The 20,605-nt window shown below is 47.3% G+C and overlaps 1 long non-coding RNA gene across 2 annotated transcripts; it reads right to left on the minus strand.

Annotated features, from left to right (window-relative positions):
* Nucleotides 1–9,411: 9,411 nt before the first annotated feature.
* Nucleotides 9,412–19,870, minus strand: LOC101710225 (uncharacterized). Of its 2 annotated transcripts, XR_015441777.1 has the most exons (4): nucleotides 19,626–19,870; nucleotides 15,867–16,009; nucleotides 11,040–15,552; nucleotides 9,412–10,952 (listed from the first exon to the last, which is right to left on the minus strand). It is a non-coding gene; the product is annotated as an uncharacterized LOC101710225 (long non-coding RNA). The 2 variants fall into 2 exon arrangements; XR_015441776.1 differs by having other exon boundaries at nucleotides 11,040–16,009.
* Nucleotides 19,871–20,605: the final 735 nt, after the last annotated feature.

The raw sequence follows: 20,605 nt of genomic DNA on the forward strand, positions 1-20,605 counted from the left end.
TCATGCCTGGAGGAGCTGGCTTCTCATTTGTGTCTGAATTCAGTGAACATTATAGAAGTGACTGCCTGGGGCTGGCAATGGCAGTATCGGCCAGTGCAGCTCCAGACCTGAGAGGTGACTGCAGTTTCTTGCATATGCCCACCTGCACAGGCTCATTCCTGTATTCAGCATCTTGGGCAGCCCTGGCGTCCCATGCAGAGGTCACAGGCCACAGTGCCACGCTGCGGAGCACTCATAGTTGTGGGCCATGGACAGGTCAGTGTGGAGTGCCGGAGCGGGTGGGGAGGGGAGGCTCTCATCCCACCAGCTGCCAGGAGGCTCAGAGGAGGAGGTGGCCAGGTTGAAGGATGGGAGCAGTTCACAGTTTCTGATCTGGGATGGGCATCCTTGGAGCCCTGGCCTGAACGAACCTCAACTCTGTTCGCTGTCGTGGCTTTCCGCCCGATGGTCCCTGTTTTGGTATCTTTACAAATCCATTAACCCATCAATCACCAATCACTCAATTAAGCTAATATCAATGGGAAAAGTGCCTTCAACAATATTTCAACATTGCCGCCAGTCTATGAGAGCCATCTAGGGCCAATGACTTCAAGGAAACTGAGGCACAGGGAGGAAAGTGGTTTGGGGAAGGATTGGGCTCAGGCAGCCTCAGGAGGACATGGACAGGAGGGACTTTGAAACAGGCTGGGGAGAGATTTTGCCTCAGGACTGTTCACTGTCTCTCCTTAATGTAGAAATGTTTTGGATTAAAAGCATGGTACCTAGCACTGCACAACAAACACAATAACTTAACAAAAAAGCATTTTGGCTCTCAAGAGTGAAGAACATTTAGCACAGCAATGAACTCTGGATTCTGTTACATGCTGCCCAGCGTTTGATTTCCTAGGGAAGGGTAACGTTCTTGTCAAACTGATGTGGAGACAGGGGCAGTGACACAGGCCTGTGATCCCAGCACTCTGGGAGGCTAATGCAGAAGGGTTACAAGTTTGAACCCAGCCCAGGCAACTTAGTGACTTAGCAAGACCCTGTCTCAAAATTTTAAAATGTTTTAAAAAGGGCTGGGGATGTAGCTCAGTGCAAAGGTCATGGATTTAATCTCCGGTATTGGAAAAAAAAGAAAGAAAGAGGCAAAGAAAGAAAGAGAAAAGGAAAGGAAAGAAAGGGTGGATTCGGCAAACAGGATTCTTGTTTCAGGTAGAGTAGAAGAGAGGCTCCCTATTGCCCCAGGCTTCACCCCGGGACACCCCCACCCCACCCTGCACACTGTCATCAGTAAAGGATCCCAGAACCTCGCAGGCCATTTCCCAGTTATCAGCACCCACAACTCTCTTCCTGAGTCTAGACTGATGGGATGAGACCCATGCCACACAAAGGCCAGACAGTGTGACTGGACATGAGAGTAAGCGAGAGTGGAACAGAGTTGACCGGAGAGACGGGGTGACCATTCTCAGGGGGCCTAACGTCACAGCTCTTTCCACACCAGGTAAGGTGAACATATCCAGAGACGCATCTTCAATACCTGCAATGACAGCCTTGAAAGAAACGATTAAAAAAGAGTCTTACCTTGCCCCACAGACCTTCACAACCACCAGAAAGGTGGGCTCAAGGCTGCAGTCCTGGCCGCCTGGGGTGCCAGATGGCGAGATCACAGGGTGACCAGCTGCCAACCCCAGATCCTCTCCTCCCAGCTCTTTGAGGGTCCCGTGTGATGCCCCAACTCCACCCAGTTCCCACTCTGGCCACTCCTCGGGCCAGCTCAGGTCCACTGGTGGTGTGCTGGAGTCTCAGTTGCAGGGCCATGCAGGCCTTGGGGTGAACATGCAGCCACTGGAGGGGCCATCTGGGCCTCCCAGATCCCTGAGAATCATCGGGGGGGGGTTGTAGGCTTGGAGGGTGCACGGGGTGGGGGTGGGTGGCTCCTCAACAGAGGGGGTCAGAGCCAGAGAGTTCCTTGTGTCTGCTCCAGCAAAGCACAGCTTTGAGCTCCCCCTTTGGATTCATCCAAAAGAAGTGAGAGGAAGTCATTCAGCAGAGTGAAAGAGCTATGTCTTCCTGGTGTGGCAGTGCATGCCTATAACTCCAGCACTCTGGGAAGCTGAGGCAGGAGGATCCCAACTTAGAGCCCAGTCTGGGCAATTTAGCAAGATCTTGTCTCAAAATATAAAATAATAATGATTAATAATAATAATAATAATAATAATAATGGGCTGGGGGTGTAGCTCAGTGAGAAGGCCCTAGGTTCAATCCCAGAATAAAAAAAAAAGCTATGGCCCGAAAAGACACTTAACCACTTCCTTATATTTGACACTGAAAAACCCCAGCCTAATGTCCAACAGTAGGGAAATGGGACAATGATAGCGAAGCCATTCACAAACAGCAGGCAGCCACTGATGCTGCTGAGTGTGACAGCTATGCAGCCATGTGGGACAATTGATGCCTGTATGTGCAGGGCACTCACTGAATGCTGGCAGCTATGAACATCTGTGTGTGCAGGTGAGACTGGGAAGCCGAGCAGGCACCTTGAACAAGCGTCCTCCTCCTCCTCACGAGTGAGAGAGTGAGATGTCCTCCTATCCTGCTGCCCCAAGCCCTTGTCTGGCCGCACACCCTGGAAACCTGGTGAGGAGAGATTGCTTCCTTGCCCACAATTACTTATCTGCTTCCTTCCTGAGCTGCACCACATGCTGGGAGTGATGGGTTCCTGTCTCACTGATGCCTTGGGACAGCCTGCGGAGCTGGGAACAGCAGCTGAGGTTGGAGGGCGCTGGCTCCACGACACACACCTGGAAGCACAGCAGTGGACTTGGTGCTCACCCTGGAGTGCACTCCCCAGCATCAGAAGGCAAACGCTCCCCTCCTGTCCTGCACACTCATCCTGTGCCCCTGACAAGCGGGCTGATTACAGTGATGCTTCCGTAGATGTGGGGCAGTGGCATTTCTGGGCCCTGGATTGTCTCTGCAGTTCTAACAGTGAAGAGAGGACATACTGATGCTTAATTTCTCTCTTACAAGAGGGAAAAGAAATTTGATAATAGTCCTCAGAATCCAGGTGTGGTGGTGCATGCCTATAATCCCAGCACTCAGGAGGCTGAGGCAGGAAGATCACTGTGAGTTCAAGGCCAGCCTGGGCTAAATAGTGAGTTCAAGGCAGCCTGAACTGTATAGCAAGACCCTGTTTAAAGAAACAAAAAACAAAAAGAAGAGGAGAGGAGAGAAGGGAAGAGGTCCTCAAGAAGACAGGAAGGAGGTGGCAAGCTGCAGCTGGTGAGCATCTTCTGTATGTCAGTGGTCAATCTTGACCTTCAGAGATAACTTCAAATCCTACACAGTACTTGGTAGTCATTTCCTGAGCAAAGCTGGGAAAGCTAAAGCCTCAAATTCAGGTTCTTACTTCTGCACCGCAGGGGAGCAGAAATGGTCTTTTTATAAGTGTAAGTCCCAGTGGAGGCAGGAAGAATGTATTTAGGCACTGTCTTAGTTACTTTCTTGTTGCTGAGACAAAATACCTGACACCCACAAGTTGGAAGAGGAAAAGCTTATTTTGGCTCAGAGTTTGTAGCAGTTTCAGTCCATAGTCAACTGTTTCCAAGGTAGGGTGGTGTGGCAGAGGGCCATTTCAGAGGAGAAACAGTCCATGGCAGATCAGGCAGGAGGCAGCAAGCAGCAAGCCTCAGTGATGATAAGAGTCACTCATAGTGTACTATTGTAATACTTGTCACCTATACAGATTAGTTTGTCTCCTGAGGAAAGTTTGAATCGGGAGGTCTAGATGATCCCCAGACATCTATCTGTGTTGTCTAAGACACTTCCGGGGTTCTTATTTTCAGAGGAATTTGGTGTACACTGGGAGAGGAAATAGAAGGGGATGTGTCATGAGCTCAGTACAGCTGGTGTTTGCAAAGGTGATATCATGCCACTGGGAAAATATTTATGACATTGTAAGCCCTAAGAATGTCAGGTAACAGGGTACAGATACTGCTGTGTGGTATTGGTCTATTGACAAATACTCGCTGAGCACCTGCTGGGTTTTAGGTAATGAGTGAGACCAGAGCAAGTCTGCCTGTGCTGCAGCTCACTGCCTGGCATCATCTCCTTCTTCTGGGTCCTTCCTGGGGCTCAGAGCTACTGGAAAACTCAACTGTAGGTTCAGCTCTGTCCAGTAAGCAGCAAGTACTCCACACTGTACAGCAATTTAGGAAAGAAGTGGAGTTTGCAGGGAGGAGTGTGTTCCACAGATTTGGCAAGAATAAGAACAGGGATGAGAGGAGAGATGATAAATGTCCAGAGGAGTTACTGAATTCTGAACAGCAGCAGAAAACACTTTTTCATGTGTTTTGGCTTTTCCTTTTTCTCTTTCTTTCTTTCTTTTTTTTTTTTTGAAATCAAGTTTCACTGTGTAGTGCACAGCCTCAAACTTGTGGTGATTCTCTTGAGTGCTGAGATTATGGGCATGCACCACAGCACCCAGAGAGGGCCAGGACACAGGCTGGGGTGGGTGAAAATGCTGTGTGACTTGGCCTGACATTCAGGAAGAGCCTCAGGTTTACACTTGGGGATAACTCTAAGTAAGACTATAAATTCTGCCAAGGAGATTTCACCAGTAAGATGGAAAAAACAAAGTTTATCTGACACTTTTATGTTTACATGTCACCTGGGCAATATTACCTTTGATATACTATGACTATTTAAAATATAATTCTTATTCTTGTCTGGGCACTAGTATAGTTATAATTAGTTGATATAAATATTTAATATATATGATAATTTTTGTAATTTTGTATTGGTATTTCTTCCTTGTAGCAAAAAATAGACAGGAATCCTCAAATGCTGGGTGCGGCAGAACCTACCCTGGGAGGTTGTTCCAGGACAAGACGCTACTGGCCTTCCACCCCTGGAGAAGAGGGCTGTCCTCATGTCCTCAGGGTTAGCTTACTGTGCTTGTTCTTTGGTGTTAACTTGGTCCTTCAACTTCTCAAGTTAAAGGGTAAAAAACATGTGGTTTCTGTCAAGGAGGGAAGCTGCTAAGCAGAGCAGAGCCACGAGGGCCTTTTCTGTCCCACCATGACCAGCTCTGTAGGATCAGATAACAGAATGTGACTGAGCTGCTCACTTGGCCTACCTGAGACTCCAGTCACTCACTCGTGCTGGACACTGTCCACCAGAGCTTCTGGAAGAGAGCTTTGTTGGGATAGATGGCAGTGAGCCTGAGATCTGCTGGGCATGCTGTGCCAGAGGCAGGCTAAGTGACCTGGCCCTGGGTCTCTTATATACTCAACAGGGAAGCTGCTGTGGCTCCAGACCCCAACAATCTACCCGATGAGACATAGAACTCATTTGTCCAGGCTCAAAACCAAAATCACACCTTCCAACCCAGGCCTCCTTGTTGGCTCATGAGCTTCTGGATTTTATTTGTTGAATTTTATAAGTTCTAAGACTATGTTCAATTTTCTTCCAAACTCTTATTCCTTCCAGTAACGTATTTATAATAATTCTGAAAGACAAGTTTCTTCAGAATAGCTGCAGATGTCAGTATTCTTCCAGTAGAGCCAATAGCAGAGACTTTGTTCACATAAACTCACTACTCAAAGCGCTCTGGGAATTAGGATGTGAAGGAGTTTCGGTTGTGCACATTACTGGGCATTCAGGACTGCTTGACAGCAGGTATTCTGGGCTCAGAAAGGATCATTCCTGTTAAAATGATCTTCTAAATGCAGCATGGCTTCAGCTAGTGGGGCCTGGGAGCTAATCTTGGGGAAAAGACCCAATCAGAAGCTCTGTGCAAATGCTTTTCCCGCAGAGTAGCTTCCTCATAGACCAGCAGCCCCTTGCTGAACCAACCCATAAGCAACACTATAAATGTTTTACACAAAACTGTTGTCAAAAGGTGGACTGAGCTGGGCTTGGATCTGTGTGGAAGAGTTTGGTTATGTAGGCTATGTCTGAGACAGGCATGTCACTCCCTGTGCAGAAGTTACTTTTCCAAAGAGCTTTATGTAAAACCAGAATCTGATTTTTAGTGCTCTGGGGTAACCTACACAACTCAGTTACGATCTTCTTAAAATCTCTTTGCAAAGTAAAACACGACCCCTTAATTAATATTTGGATAAGGTAATATTTAAAAACTTAGAAAAAACCCCCCAAAACATTGTATATTTTTTTAAACAGACAAGGTTGACCTGACCAGACAAGTAACCCAAATGAATCAAACTTCTGCTTCTTGCTGTTTTCACTAATTGCTGTCAGAGCCAAGTTGAGGCCTGATTACAGAGCTGGGCCTCAGCTCCCTGGCAAATCTGTTTCTGGAAGAGAAAGAGCAAGTACTTACTTTCAGGTACTTTCTGAAAGTAAACTGTTTTAAAAGCTGAGTGGGGGCAGTCTATTTACAAGAACAATGAGGTGAGTGGTTCTCTAATGAGGAGAATCTAGCTTTGGGCTCTGACTTAACTAGTTCCCTCTGGGGTCTCCTCACCTGCTGTCCGGGTGAATAAACACCATGTGATGGAGAAGTTCTTAACCACACGTGCCTTGAAGCCTGTCACCTGGGGGCTGGAGCTGGCCACACCTCAGCTACTGAAGAGCCCAGGAGCTGGCGAGAAGATGGCCCCGTGGGCAAGAAAAGCAAGCCTCTAGCTAAGAACCATGCCTGATGGCTCTGATTTAAAAGCTATGGTTTTTACATTCAGCAAAATCCACTGCGTTTTAAAGCGGGTGGCCTTTAGGGGCACCAGTGTGTTGCACGCCATGACAGGGCTCTTCCCCCTGGGTCAGAAGCAAGGATCCAAGGCAGGTGGCCCTGGAAGGAAGGCCCACAGGAGGGCTGGTTCTTCCCCAGATCATTGGAGGGAAGGCCAAAGGGCATGACTGCAGAGCTAAATGACTTAATATTCAGTTAGCCAGACTTTTAATTAACCTGACAGGCCAGAAAACATTGCTGTTACTAAGTGAGTTTCTTAATTGAAAGTGGGAAAAGAGATTTGTTTTATATTTTCAAAATCATCACTAATGAGCATTATTAATTTTACAACCAGAAAAAAAGTTTTTCTTGAAAAAGTGTCTATTTTAGGCATGAAAAGGGAAGGGCAGGCAGATCTGCAAGTGACCCGTTGGCCAGCTCTGCTCCTGCTTCTTCTGGTGGCCTGAGGCTGGTAATGCACGAGTGACAGGAGGTAATGTGGTCTGTTCCAGTAGCCTGCAACTGCTCACAGGAACTGGACCCCCAGGTCACCAGTGCAGCCTTGTGTATGGTACTATCCCAGCCTCATGTGATGCCCACTAACACTCCTGTTCTGAGTCCAACCGCAAAGTGCTCCTCTGTGCCTCTCAGAGAACCTCCTCTTACCTCCTCTCCAGCCTGTCAACTTATAAATCACCTTCAGAATCCCAGTCTCCTCAGATACCTCCTGGAGTGCATCTCACTCCACCAGAGACAACCCCCCCGCCCCAAGGCACTGCAGCTCCTGGGACCCGGTGGAAAGGTGCTGTGCATTGCTGTTACAGCAACTTGCAGATTGTAGTGTGTGTGTGTGTGTACACATGTACCTGTCTCCCTGGAGTTCAGAGTAGTGGGCACAGATGTTCTCATTTGAGCTTTGCAGCAACCTATGATGTAGCTCCTACGCTGCAGACAGTCCCTGACTTACAGTGGCCCATCTTGTGAGTTTTAACTTCAGGACAATGTAAAAGTGATATGCATTCATCATTAGAAACCACACTTCAAACTGGGAGTTTTGATCTTTTCCTACATTTGCCTCCTTCAGTTCTGGGCAGAAGTAGCGAGGTGCAGCCCCCCACAGCAGATCAGGAGAAGAGACAGCCAGTTTCAGAGTTCAGTGTACATGGAGGGGTCAATATATATGCTTCATGGTTAAATAAAAAATTATTACACTAAAAGACACATCACCTTTAGTCACCCTTAGAATATGCCCTCTTGCTTTAAACACACTTATCCCATCATTCTTGACACTTAATAAAGCAGTTCTAGAAGTCTTCGTTTGTATCCTTCGGAGGTGTGATCAAAAATACAGTGAATGCTGCTGCCAAGTGCCACCTAATGAAAAGGCAGACTCATAAAAATATGATACTGTGTTCTCATCCACCTTATTCACTGGATCTGTCACTGTGCAGCTTCTGGCTTTTTTCCAAAGTCAAAATGACCGTGGAAGGTAAGACACTCAGAAAAGAGGACTTCCAGAACTGCTTCCTAAAGTGGCAAGAATGATGGGATAAGTGTGTTAGAAGTGACATGGACCAGGAAGAAGGTGTCACAAATGATTTTCTCTGTGAAAGTCGCAGCAAAGCAGGAGTGGGTGAAGCTGGGCCATGTCCCCTGCCTGGGAGGGCCCTCAGCTCCCACCACAGCTGTCTGTCTGTCCCTGTTGATGGTCCCTGTGCTCCCAGTTCAGCTGGCTGCACTCTGTGGTAAGCCTTGGGTTTCCCAGCAGATGGGTCACCAGGACAGTGGTGCCTGTGCCCAGAAGCCTGCCTGGCCCAGGCACATGTGGTGGCAGGGCTCCAGCCACAGATGTGGCCCCTGGGAACAGTGGGGCTGCAGTTGAAGGCTGCCCCTTCTACGCTGTGGTGCTGCGGAGACAGTAGCATCTGTGTGACTGCAGACTGGCCCGCTGCGGTGGGAACATTAAGGCTATCTGTGGCCTCACATCTGCTGGCCCCATCCACCAGGGCACCCTGCACATGGCCAATTGGAGACCTTCTCACTCCGACCCCCTTGACTCAGCACAGCAATGATTCTGCTGTTCCACTCCCCACAGATGTCCTCCCGGCACCTTCGATGAGTGCTCACTTCCTTTGTGTCAGGCACTGCGTCAGGGTCTACCCACATTTCAGTTTGCTCTCATGCTTACTTCACTGAGTGCTGTATGGTTAATGTCCTCCCACTTCCCCAAAGTGGAAACCGAGGCACTGGTATAACAGCTTCTGAGGAAACTCAGAAAAACAGGCACAAAGATTCCCCCCCAAACCTGCAGCCTGGCAGGGGACGTGAGAGGGCCCACACCAAACCTTGCACCCAGGTGGAGGGAAGGGTCCTTGAGAAGACCCCTGCTCCTGCTAGAAGATGGGGGGATGGCTTTTGATTCCAGAATAGGTCTAGGAGGTGTCACTGGAGAGGTGGCAGCTCCATGAGACCTAAAGGTAGATAGGAATTATGAAAGCAAAATAATGAAAAAGAGGAGCCTTTGGGATGGAGTCATGAGAACATGGTGTGCTGCACTGGTGGGAAGATAAAGTAGGAGGGAAGATGTGAATAGCACATATCACTGAGCCCTCCTCTGGGTGGGGCACTGGGCAAAGCACTTCAGAGAAACCACTCATTTAAAATGAGCACTTTCTAAAGTGAGCCCGGTTACCAGTCCTGAAATGGAGGAAACAGGTATCCACAGAGGGTTACACACACCTGCTTGGTGACAAAGCTCGCAAACTTGCAATGTGTTTCAGGGTAATAGCTAAGAAGGAGGAGGAAGAGGAGGAGAACAAGGGCCAGAAGAAGAAGAGGGGGTGGAGGGGTAGGAGGGGAGGGAGAGCGAGGAGGAGGAAAGAGAGGATGGTGAGAGATACAGCTACAGCTACAGCGGGGAGGAGGGCAGAAGGGAAGGAGACGCAGGCTGGGGGTCAATTCCGGGGGCCTCAGGGAGTGTAGTTTCTCTCCTGCACTGTCTTAGCCTGGACCAAGCTGGCTGTATTGTTAGTTCTCACTCCTTGACAGGGGCACTGGAGAAGTTTATAAAAATTGCAGGGTCTGCTCTTGAGGCAACAAGGCTGTCTCCCTTCCTCAGTCACTTTCTCAGTCCTTTCCGAGCTCTGACTGTGGTGTTTGATGTTTTCTCAAATCCTTCAAAGAAAGAGAACCCTCTCTTCACCCTGGGATTGTTGGTTACTTAGAGCAAATGCACCCCAGGTGGTTAGGTGGAGGTAGGTGGGGTGTCTGTCATTCCTGGTCGTTGTCACAGCCCCACCTGCAGCCTGGGTGTCTGCCCTGCAGGGCGCCTTCTAGACAAGTCTGTGTGTGTGTGGTGTGTGTGTGTGTAACACAATTTAAACAAGAATGGTTTCTTCCACTGGAATGTTCAGTGGAAGCTGGGTGGGAAAGAAGCTGCCAGGGAATGTCTGCATAATTGTGAAGATGGAGTCACTCCTTTCCCAAGATAAATTTCTTGGAAATTTATTCTGTACTAGAAACAATGAAAACCATTAGTAAAAAGATACAAGCTCGATGGGCAATCAAAAATCCATGCTTTAAGAAATACGAAAACATGTTAAATAAACATTGTATGTGCAATTTAAAAAAATCCATCCTGCCCATGTCAGCGGCACAAGTGGATTCTCCTTCTTAGACGCCCCCCATTCAATATAAAGTTTTCTGTTTTCTCCCCCTAAATCCACGTGGAGAATATTAGTATTGTGTAAAATTTTCATTTATTGGCTGTGGCACAAGGAGCTCAAGCCAAACCCTCTGCTTTTTGCTGGCCAAAGTGTCCAGCTGGGGTTTTGTCATTTTGAAGTGACTCCTGTAACACCTGTTCAGCATTAATTTACTAGAAATCATTTAACTTAGGGCAATTGGAAGAAAGGGAATAAAATACCAGGTGTCATTCATCACATCTGTCCTGCCTCTTTCACTTTGTGGTGCAGGGATATCAGGAGGAAAACAAGTCTCTTTTAAGCCTCGAATGTCCTCCCTTCCCTTCTTCTGCATCTCCACAGAACTTGGCAACAGGGTCTTCCGGTAAAAGCCCCCGTTTCTAAATTGGATAATTGGCTTTGTAACACGGCAGGAATTTGTGCCTCTGAAGTTTTTAGGAAAGTTTTACTGCAGCAATAAAGTAGTAGAGTTGATTTAACAAAATTAGCTTCTGTGCTTGTAGGAAGCACTCCCAGTGCTGGTTAGCTGTAAGAGATGCTTCCATCTTGGGGGTTGGTGAAAATCTGTACAGGCCCTGGTTTCAAGAGAAAAACAGATTTACATTCCTTCCTGTCTCAGCAGGAAACCCCGAATCAAAGGCAACCAACAAATCAACACTTACGATGTGTCAGGCGCATTTACCCCTGTTTGTAATTACTCATGTGATCATGCTGGTTGGCTGCTAGAGTCTCAGCTCCTCTGAGAGCCCCTCTCTTGATCACTCTGAGTTCAGTGCCTAGGCAGTGCCTGGCACAGAAGGTGCCTCTAAAGATCTGTGTACAGGAGAGTGGGAAGGGGGGAAAGAAAGGAAGGAAGCAAGGGAAGAGAAATGTTAACATGGTTCTTTACAAATAGCCTGCCCAGTAGCACATAGGTTGACTTATAATCATTTCTCCCATATAAAATGGAATTAACAACAGTACTCATCTCAATAGTTATCTTATGTTATTTTCTCATTTAAAGAGATAAGTTATTTTGTGTCAGATACAGAGGCCCAGTCTCACCTTTGCTGTCTTCTGGCTGCAATGCCCTTCCTGGAGTAAGTCTGGGCAGAACTTTAGCCCATGGCCCTCCCCCTCTTGAAGGCCTGAGTCTGTGTTGTGTGATCCCCCTAAGAGTCAATCTGGGGTCCCACCACAGGTGTGTGTTCCTCAAGCCCAAACAGGGATGACTATCAGCAGGAGACGGTGCGGATGGAGCTCGGAATGGAGGGAGGAAGAAAGCTGCTGAGGGCCACAGGTCACAGTGGAGGCCACCTCTCCCTGGTGACCAGGGTCCAGGGCAGACCCCCAGGAGGACCAGAGTCCTAACTTACAGTCTGGCTTTGCCGGTCATTGTGAGGTCTGTTTGTCACTGTGGTTCTGTTCAACTGCTGATAGCTTGACTGGTAGCTTTTGAGTGGTTACAGTATAGAATGTGGACAAGTGTTAGGCACACACATGTATATACACATGTCATGTATGTGTGTGTGGGTATTTATGCATTTCAGTCTAAAATTGACCTGAAATAACAGGTGTAACCCCTCGATGATTAAGCGGGAGGGAGGACCCTGCCTCCACTGCCCAGGCTCTGCCTGCTACTTAACAGCTAGCCTCAGTTTTCTCTGGACAGGCAGAGATGATCTTACTATTTCACTGGATTATTAAGAATACTAATGACTTGCATTGTCCTGGTATATTGGAAGTGCTCCATAATCCATAAACATAAATTGACAACTTTTCTGCCCTTTTCACTTCAGACATGAAGGCATTTTCTTCTCTCATTACATATTTATTTCGGGGCCAGAGATGGAGTCCTCTCTGAAGGACTAAGAAGCCAGATCTCCCTACTATGAACTCTCCCAACACCAAGGTCCTCTCCCAGGTCCACTTGTCAGAGTTGTGTACTGTACAGCACAGCACTGTATTCTTACGTTCTGTTACACATTACACTACTGCATGTGAGAATTATGAAAGTAAAAGCAAAGTTATCAAGTTGGAGTTGCCTTTGATCCTTCCTTCCTCTCTCTCTCTCTCTCTCTCTCTCTCTTTCTTTCTGTACCAGGGATAGAACTCGGGACCTTCTGCTTGCGAGGTAGGCAGCAGAACCACGGAGTTAAATCCCCAATGCTTTTGACTATTTCTTTGTTCGTGACCAACTCATTTAACCACTCAGTTGCAGGAACATAACTGGATCATTAAATGAGGAATTCTGTATGTAGTAATCACACCCAAAGAGGACCATCTGTGTACATTTCATGGTCACTACAGCACATGGGTTATGTGCATCCTCCTTGGGGGAGGCAGCTGGATAGTCCTGTAGAGTCCAGTGGAGTTTTTCAGTTTCTCTCTCTAGGTCTTTCCTTAGGTGATTCTACCCTTTGCTTAGAAAGCCCTACCACTACTCCAGAATTATAGAAGCAGTTGCCTACATCTCTGTTCAGTTCCTGGATGAGTTCATTTTTGAAGGTTAACTCCTTAATCCACCTGGAACTTATTTGGGTATATGTTGTGAGTTTTAAAAAAATTCAACCTAATATATAGTTTCTTAAAAACCCAGTTGTTTCTGCACTGTTTTCAAATACATTTTTCTGCCACTCATTTGAATTTCTACCTTTGTTGTATAGTAAATTTGCTTCTCAACCTTTAAATCTGTTTTAATGACCTAGCTCTCCTTAGATGGCAGTATTTGCTGTTTTCATCCGTGCAGCTGCACAGCATAGTGAAACATGGCAGGATACAAAGGCTGTTTTCTTTTGCAAAATTCTGACCAGCAGTGTGAGCATTACCATGTGATCTGCAAGGATCACTTCTGACATCAGCCATGAATGAGGCACCCCTGTTTGACAGATAAGGAAACTGGGCACAGGAAGACAGGACACTTGCTCAAGGTCACCACTACTAGGCAGGGCCAGGAACTGTGGAACCCGGAAGTCAGTCCTGCTCCGGAGACTGGGATCTTAACTTCGGCAAAGCATATCAGATCCTACATGAGAATCAATCACCCTTCGAGGTAGGGGGTATTTTCCTTCAATCTATTATTACTGACTTGGTATTTGCTTTATTTATTTGGTTGTTTTCTGCTTTTATTTCTTCTTTCTTGCTTGCTTGCTTGCTTTCTTGCTTTCTTTCGGTACTGGGCATTGAACCCAGGGCCTTTGCCCTAAGCTGTATTCCCAGCCCTTTTAAAATTTTTAATTTTGAAACAGGGTCTCTGAGTCAATCAGTTGCCTAGGCTGGGCTTGAACATGCGATCCTTCTGCCTCATCCTCCCGGAGTGCTGGGAGATATGTGCCCCCACACCAGACATATTTCTATTTACAATGCTTCTTAAATTTTTTTGCCTAAAGATTGTATTTCCTTTCTTTTTTCCTGATAGATGTGGAATTTATATCATGGCCTACATTTTAATTCTGTCACTAGGTTTATTAATGACTGTGCTTACTTAAAAACATTCTTTCATATGTCTGTAGTTGTCAGGGCCAGCAAATCTCCATGTGGCTGTACACACACAACAGTGATAACTACATAATTTAATAAGTAACACTGTATAAGATGTGGTTTAACATAATAGAATGACTATTATTAGCTAATATTTCAATAGCATTGTTGACATAAATTTTATTAACTGAAATGCATAGAAAAATAATTTTATCATGAGGATAAACTGAAGATAGTTCAGAGCTACTTCTGACATTATCATGGCTGCCTTTTGTTAGTCAGCATCTTGACTTTTTCTGATGTTTAATATAGACACAAAAATCTTCTTGGGTATAAAAGTATTTTTGCTGTTTAGAAAATACTATGAAACACAGAAGATGTGCAAATGTAGTGAAAATACTGAGAAAGATGAAAGAGTTTTAAAATTTTTCTCACTCCATTGTCTATCAAAGAAAGCCCTCATCCCACTAGGCCATGTACTGGCCGGAAGGAAGGGCCCACAGTAGTTAGGTGCCTACACGAGGATTATTCCTCCATCTCACAGATGAGAAAACCAAAGCTCAAGGGCTGACTAGCTGAATGTCAAGATGCCACTGAGGAAAACTCAAAATGTCAACACTCATCCAATTCATCCATCTACACAAGCAGTGCACAAACCTTCTGTAGGTGTCTCCAGATGGACAGGGCGCGTGTGCGTGCGCCTGGCTGTGGGGGGGGGTGGTTCTTGTCCTATTTTGGTGTCTGTCTTCCAATAGCATCACACCTCATTCCATTCTATGGAGTTTCAAGAACCGATGCTCACTGAGTAGTTCTTTCAATTCTGAAGAGCTGTCAACATCTCCCCTTCTGTACTGCACCCCTTTCCAAGTGTGGTTGTTTTAAGTCTCTCTTCACTGAGCACTTTGACTATGAGGCACTCTTTCTTAATTGTCGTCACACTGTCATCCTCACCTCTGAGGAATAAACCTTAGAAGCTCCCCATCTCGAGAGTGTGAGTCCCTTGACTTACTTTTCTCGTTTCGGTTTTACATCTTAGCAGAATTCTGGCTCTCTTTTTCTGGCCACATTCCTATTTCAGAAGGTCAATTCAGTGGAGTCACTGGATTCCGACCCTAGTTCCAACTCTCCAGAAAGGTGAGTGAGGGTAGATTAACGTACATAACAGACACGCTAATGTGTACCTTTGGGTGAACCGTGGGAAGTGAAGGAGAGAGGCTCCAGTGTGGACACTGCCTGGGCAGCAGAGTTTCTTTCCTTCTTTCTTATTCCTCCTGTTCACAGTACATAATGATCACATTTCTCGTGGCAAGTAGGTACTTACACATAACACATCTTCTGTTTTTATCCCCTACTCCCTTGCTCTATTCTTGGTCCCCTTCCCATTCGCCAAAGATCTATCTCCCTGTTTCCTACTATGTGCCTTATATTTTAGATGATTTATACTTTGGGTTTCTCACATAAGAGAGGCCATGCGTTATTTAAGCTTGTATTTCTGATTTATTTCACTGATGGTCTCAAGATGGCATCCATTTTCCTCTAAGTGACTTAAGTGTATCCTTCTTTATGGAAGAGCAGTACTCCATCATCTTTCCTTTTGTTTTATTTCTGTGGTATGGAAGTTCTCCCGATAGATGCTAGCAGCACTGGGATGATGTTTGCTGTTCCCCTGACTTGGGTTATGCGTCCTCTGAGATGTTTCCTTCCCCCAGATGCACTCTGTGTAAGGTCAAGGGAAGGGGAGTGAGTGAGTGAGTGAGGAGGAGGAGTGAGTGGTCAAGAGAGGAGGCTGGGAGGCTGCCCATCTTTTGTGTCCTGCACAATCACCCTTTCCTTACTGTCCATTACTAGATTTGGGGAGCAATTTTCTTAGCAACCGCTTACATTTGGTTTGACCCCAGAGACAAAACATGGAGTGAAGGAGGCATTCAGCAGAGGCAACTGCAAATTCCTTTAAGGGATCAAACAGCAGGACCATCACATGGGGGGTTTTGGTCCCCACACACCCCAGCTCCACACCAAAAGGCACTGACCCAGCTTGGCCATTTCCCATTCTGGCTTTCAGTTCACTCGCTGTCAAACAGGATTTTAGACCACAGCGCTGGGCCACTCGGTAACACTGCGGTCCTAACCACCTTTGGATTGGTCACTTTATAGACAGGGGTTCAACCTAAGGCTTTGGAAAAGAGAGATTTTAATTGTAGAAACGGTTAGACTTTCACAGATCACAGAAAGATGAAACAGTACCTTCTTGCTGAAGAGAATGAACGAGGAACCAGCCTCCTCCAGTTTTCATGTATCTGGGAGATTTTCAAATTACTTTCTCTTTCGAGTGTTCCTTTCTGCTATTACTGAATGGTTATCACCAATTATGAACCAAACGATGTTTAAAATTTTAAAGGCTGATTTAATAAAATTTATGAAACTTCTGCTCTTTCTACTCATAATTCCAAAAGCTTTAATAAAAATAAATATGTTACTAAGATGAGCTTTGGATTTTTTTTTTTTTTTTTTTTGCTTCTATTTACAGCAAAGATAGGGCAGCGAGTGCTCTTTCTTATATTAAGCTTTTTGGCACTGCTTAATGTTTAAAACTAAGCACATATTACTTTTAAAAATTAATTGAGTAAAGATGTATGTTTAGAACTTGAAACACACAGAAAAGTAAAATGAAAATAAAACTGCTCCAAATGAAGAATAACCATTATTAAAATTCTAATACATTTCTTTCTACCTATTCATTCAGTTTCTAATGCTTAGTGAGTTAGTAACACACACACACATGCACACACTCACTCCTTATTGTGTGGCCACTCTACATAAGGAGAGCATTTCCCATATTATTAAAATACTTTTCGAAATAGTAGTGTGTCACACATTATACGTTATACACACGTTAACAATACAAAAGCAATGAAAGAACATCAGAAAAAGAGGTTTCCTATTCCCCCAAACATGTGGGAGCCTCCTACGCCTATGTGAGAAGCAGAGTGGGAAACATTTCTGCTCCCTGCCAAGGGCCCAGACAGGAAGGAAAGGCTGCTTGATGAGGACCACAGGCTCCGGTGCCACTTCCCACATGTGTGACCTTGGATACAGTAGTGCTGCTAACATGTGCTGGGTTTGCAGCTTATATTATCTTAGGGGTTCTCCTTAAGGAAAAGATGAAAACCTCACTCTTGAAAATGTTACCAAAACATGTGGCCCTGCAAGCAAATCACTAGGTTCTCCCAGGGCCCTGCAGTTTAGGGATCACCTGCTAGAAGCTTACATCTGCCTCTGCCTGACAAATGACTTAACTTATCTGCATCTGTAAAATGGGACCTTGGTGCAGTTATGAGGATTAAACAAGACAGTCTTCTATAAACCATCTGCTTCACTGCCTGGTGGATAGTAAGTACATAACATAATAACCTGTGGCCATTAATGTTACTCAAAATCATGTCCTTGTGGCTGGAGTCATTTGAACTGTTTCCTAGAGACTGAGTTATTTATGCACATACTTAAAAAAATTATACCTTTGTGGCTTTTCAGCTTAGCTCATTCACTTAACACATTATTTATTTATTTAGGTGGGGTTTTTTTTGTTTTTGTTTTTTTTGAGACAGAGTCTCGCTGTGCAGTCCAGGCTGGTCTTGAACTCTCTATGTAGCCAAGGCTGGCTTCAAACTTGCTGTGGTTTTCCTGCCTCTCCTTCCTGAGGTCTGGGATTACAGGTGTGTACCACTGTGTTGGACTTAGTAAGTATTTTTAGTTCCCACTGGGTGCCCCACCCCGTGCTGGGTACTAGTCTCAGTTAATTCTCAGACCTCAGCCATTGAAAGGACAACTCAGGTATTCCCTCTGGGAGTGCTCGAAGGAAACCAGGCAGGCTCCTTGTTTTGGGCACCTGACTGCCATGTGACTAAATTGGACATGACCAGTGCTCCAGGGAAAGACCTAGCTCATTTCTGTATCACGGGCTCTTTTCTCTTGCTGCGTAATAGTAAACCAGTTGGTTAAAAGTGTGCATATTTTCACAAGAGGATTTTACTTTCTTTTGGCAGCTATTTAGTTTGCAGAATTAAGCAAGACATATGCAAAATATTATAGTTTTAGATCCCTGGAAACAAATACAATGTTTTCTTATTATTAGTTGTACTTGCTTTTGTGAGAAAATTCTACCTTTTCCCATTTCATGACAACTGGAATACTCTATTACCAGATCAAACTTTGTAAACTTTTCTCTCATGCTAATAAAAAAAATAGTACGGCCACACTGAGACATCCTTGGGGAATGTGTCTCATATCAGGAAAAGTAGTTAACCTCAGGGTCCTACAGGAGCCTGGGAAATTCTAACCAGAAACTCGGGTTAGGTTGTATTATCTATTTGAAAACAGAACTGGGCTTTCTGAGTTTCATGTCTTGACTTATTAAAGCCATTGAGAATTGAAATCTAAGGCCTGTTACTTTTATAGAAGCATTCCTGTGCCCCCACTCTGACGAGTCAGTAGAACTGGATAGGAGCAGAGAAAGCAAGTGCTGTGGGTGAAGCCACTACATCTGCTCCATGCTTTGCAATTCAGAGAGGTGGCCTCTTGCTAGCGCCAGGCATCTTGTTAAACAGTCCTAAGAGGTGGGTAGGGAGCTGACACCAGCCTATAACCGGATCTGTCAGATGTCATAACCCTGTGACACTTGTCACCTGCCCACTCCCAGGCGGGGTTTCAGAACGACACCCTGGCCTTTGCATAGGTTTTACTGACGTCTTCCCGTCCCAGCTCCAGGACCACCAGGGGAACCGCAGTATTGGCAGGTCTGCATGAATTTCCAGGGTCAAATTCAGCTTATCCTCCATGTGATCAAGACATACGGTTTCGCTGGACGTTTGCAGCTACAGGCAAGCACAGTTCCTACTCCCACCATACAGTAGGGGAAAAGAATGACATTAAAATGTCACTTTGGAGAAGTGTTGTGTCTAGGGACTCCAGGGACTGCCCTGAGAATCCGGTCCTCTAAAGTGAACGGATTGCAGGATTAACCCACCTGCCATCCTATCATAGCAGGTTGGGGGGAAGGAATTCAGGCGAGCCTGAAAGATGGTGGATAAGCTCTCCAACATAAGCAAACGTTGCTGTGTGTGTAGGGATCCTTACACCTCCTCCCTATGACCTGTGCATCTCATCAGGGAAATTTCGTCAGGTTTATTTAAAAAAGGAAATCTCAGTGACCCTCAAACCGGAGGCTGTTAAATTCCTAAAAACAGCCCAGACGTCAGAAACCAGCCTCGGGTGTTCTTCACCCCCCCCCCCCCCCGCCCCGCCGGCCTCACTTGGGGCCTCTGGGCCACCGCCCTTTCCTCCTCATCCTCCATTCCCCACCTCAGTCCCAAATTAATTGGGCTCAGAATCCTTAAGTCAGGTAAAAAATACAGGGATTCCCTCCAGGCGCTGTAGGTGGTGGCTTTCACGAGGGACTTGACACCATCCCCCACCCGCCACCCCTCCACCCTCATTGTATTCTCTTTCAAGAACAACACCAAGCGCATATAACATAAACATCCTGAGGAAATAACCAGTGTAAGTGGCTTCTAAGCCTCACTTCCCCAAGGAAATAATCAGCACCTCCTCCCCGAGACAGCTCCAGGCCAGCGTTGGACGGGGTCCCCCGGTACTCCGAAGGCACCGGCCTGGGAGGAACCGTCTACCCATGTCCCTGTCACAGTAACCCGCGACCCCCATCCCAGCTAATCCTCAGGGCACTCCTGGAAAGGGCAGGACACCTATTGTTTTCCCCGCTCTGCAGAGCACACCTGGGGTCCAGCGGTCACCCAGAGACCTCGGGATCGCCCCGGGATCTCTGCGACCCGCGCGCGGACATCCGCAAACTCCGAAATCCGCAGCCCGGCCGCGGTGCGGGACGTGCCCGGCGGGTCCCCGAACAAAGGAGAGGAGCGCGCAGAACCTCGGGGCGAGCGCGCAGGGAGACGCGCAGGAGCCCACGGCCGGCCCCGCCCTCCCGGCAGCGGGTGGCGCTCTCTCTGAGTTGATCCCCGTCAGGGCCGGGAGGGGGCGCAGCGCGCCTGCCCCGCCCGAGGAGCGCACAAAGAGCGGCGGAGCCGCCTTGGAGAGTACTGCGCATGCCCGGCCTCGGGGCGGGGAGGGGCGCGGGCACCCGCGCGCGCGCGCGCGCGCACGCCTGCGCCCCCAGCTGGCGCGCGGGCTGGTGTCCCGCGGCGCTCGTGCGCGAGTCCCAGCCCGAGGGGTCGCGGCCCTAACGCCGGGCTAATCCAGAACCCTGGCATCCTGCGTTCTCTGGGTCTCCGGCGGTCTGGCGAGCGTGGATCTCACCGCAGCCGGCCTCGGCCTCTGGCTTTGGGACCCACATCTCCAAAACCAGCTGGGCCAAGTGCCCGAGGGGACAGAAATGCAGGCTCGGGCGCACGCGCGGGTGGCGGCGTGGGCGGACCTCCCTTTGTCTCGTTCCAGCCCGCTCTGGAGCCGCTGTGCCCGTGCGTCCTGGGGCCTTGAGTCCCGTTTCCGCGTCCCAGGGCCCGGGCCGCCTTTTCGAGTGGCTGACAGGCCTCCTCCTAGTGGCGGCTGCACTGATGGTTTATTTAGGAGCACTAACGGGACTTCCTAAGCACCGCTTTTTGGGGAGCCGGGCCGCTGGCATCCGAGTTTCCTTTTTTTCACCGGGCGAGGGGGACGACATGGGGATAGCGACTGTCCCCGGCGGATAGGTGCACATGAGCGCCCCGCGCCTGCCTGTCCCGCAACAGACAACAAAGAG

The sequence above is a fragment of the Heterocephalus glaber genome, unplaced genomic scaffold (assembly GCF_053883595.1).
Source record: "Heterocephalus glaber isolate CG9 unplaced genomic scaffold, H.glaber_assembly_v1.0 deba00001531, whole genome shotgun sequence".
In the NCBI taxonomy this organism is placed as follows: Eukaryota; Metazoa; Chordata; class Mammalia; order Rodentia; family Bathyergidae; genus Heterocephalus; species Heterocephalus glaber.